The sequence below is a fragment of the Babylonia areolata genome, unplaced genomic scaffold (genome assembly GCF_041734735.1).
Source record: "Babylonia areolata isolate BAREFJ2019XMU unplaced genomic scaffold, ASM4173473v1 tig00014629, whole genome shotgun sequence".
Lineage (NCBI taxonomy): Eukaryota > Metazoa > Mollusca > Gastropoda > Neogastropoda > Buccinidae > Babylonia > Babylonia areolata.
The window spans coordinates 25,001-27,500 of NW_027468427.1; positions in this window are offsets into that span (position 1 = coordinate 25,001).

The following is a 2,500-nucleotide window of genomic DNA, read 5'->3' on the forward strand; positions in this document are numbered from 1 at the left end:
CCCGTTTCCACGTGCCGGACGACGCCCGGTTAGAGACGGGCGCGCCCTTGACGAGATGAAGCAGGCGTTACGCTTTGGGACGCCGAAGGGGCTGGGGAGCACCAACGACCGTCAGTGAGGGAGGAGAGAAAACGCTTCTCTCGACCCGTCGTCAGCGAACGCACCGAACCTTCTACGGACCGTGAGACGCCGGCCGACAAGCCGAGCCCCGGCAAAGGAAGCCCGGCGAGGCGGCCGTGCGCGTTCACACTTGGACGCGCAGGCGGGAAGCTCGGCAGCCGGGCGGGTAGCCTGCGGGGAGCTGGTGGGCTCCCGAGACTCCCGTCCCCCGACTCGGGCCTCGCACGCCGAGCGGTCGCTAGCTTGCCAGTGCAAAAGACAGAAGCGCGGGGGCAGTAAAGCCAGGCGGACGGGTCGACCGTTGCCGGCTGTGCGCCGACCGGAGCGATCCGCCACGCCACGCCGCGTCCCCCACAACCAGGGTGTCGCATAAGGCGCTGCGAAGGTGGACCTTGATCCACATTGGGCAGAGCCTGAGTTGAGGCCCCCCAGCACGTGCCTGGGGACCAGGCGTTGAGGAGTAGGCCTTTTTTTGAGGGCCCAGAAAGTATTTTGGCAATTGTAGCGAGGTTTTGGAGTTTTATCCACAACCTTTACCTGCCTTTTTTTCTTTTTTTCCTTTTTTCTCTCTCCGAGCATGCCAAAGTTGATAGAAAACGCGGTTCGGCATGGACGGGAGCAGGCGTTGAGGAGTAGGCCTTTTTTTGAGGGCCCAGAAAGTATTTTGGCAATTTTTTACTTTTTTATCCACAACCTTTACCTGCCTTTTTTCTCTCCGAGCATGCCAAAGTTGAGAGAAAACGCCGTTTGGCATGGACGGGAGGAGGTGTGGAGGAGTAGTCCATTTTTGAATGGCAGCGGAAAGATTTTGGCAATTGTAGCGAGGTTCTTCGGACTTTTATCCACAACCTTTACCTGCCTTTTCCTCAGCGAGCATGCCAAAGTTGAGAGAAAACGCCCTTCGCCATTGACGGGACCAGACGTTGACGACTACGTCTTTCTTTTTTTCACGGCGCCTGAACGATTTGGGCAATTCTCCACAGCGCGTTTACTTTTTATCCACAACCTTTACCTGCCTTTTCCTCAGCGAGCATGCCAAAGTTGAGAGAAAACGCCGTTTGGCATGGACAGGAGCAGGCGTTGACGACCAGGTCTTTTTTTTGGTCTTTTTTTTTCACAGCGCCGGAAGGATTCAGGCAATTCTCCAAAGCCGGTTACTTTTATCCACAACCTTTACTGGACCTTTTTTTTCTTTTTTTCCTTTTTTCTCTCTCCGAGCATGCCAAAGTTGATAGAAAACGCGGTTCGGCATGGACGGGAGCAGGCGTTGAGGAGTAGGCCTTTTTTTGAGGGCCCAGAAAGTATTTTGGCAATTTTTTACTTTTTTATCCACAACCTTTACCTGCCTTTTTTTCTCTCCGAGCATGCCAAAGTTGAGAGAAAACGCCGTTTGGCATGGACGGGAGGAGGTGTGGAGGTAGTCCATTTTTGAATGGCAGCGGAAAGATTTTGGCAATTGTAGCGAGGTTCTTCGGACTTTTATCCACAACCTTTACCTGCCTTTTCTCAGCGAGCATGCCAAAGTTGAGAGGAAACGCCGTTTGGCATGGACAGGAGCAGGCGTTGACGACCAGGTCTTTTTTTTGGTCTTTTTTTTTCACAGCGCCGGAAGGATTCAGGCAATTCTCCAAAGCCGGTTACTTTTATCCACAACCTTTACTGGACCTTTTTTTCTTTTTTTCCTTTTTTCTCTCTCCGAGCATGCCAAAGTTGATAGAAAACGCGGTTCGGCATGGACGGGAGCAGGCGTTGAGGAGTAGGCCTTTTTTTGAGGGCCCAGAAAGTATTTTGGCAATTTTTTACTTTTTTATCCACAACCTTTACCTGCCTTTTTTTCTCTCCGAGCATGCCAAAGTTGAGAGAAAACGCCGTTTGGCATGGACGGGAGGAGGTGTGGAGGAGTAGTCCATTTTTGAATGGCAGCGGAAAGATTTTGGCAATTGTAGCGAGGTTCTTCGGACTTTTATCCACAACCTTTACCTGCCTTTTCCTCAGCGAGCATGCCAAAGTTGAGAGGAAAACGCCGTTTGGCATGGACAGGAGCAGGCGTTGACGACCAGGTCTTTTTTTTGGTCTTTTTTTTTCACAGCGCCGGAAGGATTCAGGCAATTCTCCAAAGCCGGTTACTTTTATCCACAACCTTTACTGGACCTTTTTTTTCTTTTTTTCCTTTTTTCTCTCTCCGAGCATGCCAAAGTTGATAGAAAACGCGGTTCGGCATGGACGGGAGCAGGCGTTGAGGAGTAGGCCTTTTTTTGAGGGCCCAGAAAGTATTTTGGCAATTTTTTACTTTTTTATCCACAACCTTTACCTGCCTTTTTTTCTCTCCGAGCATGCCAAAGTTGAGAGAAAACGCCGTTTGGCATGGACGGGAGGAGGT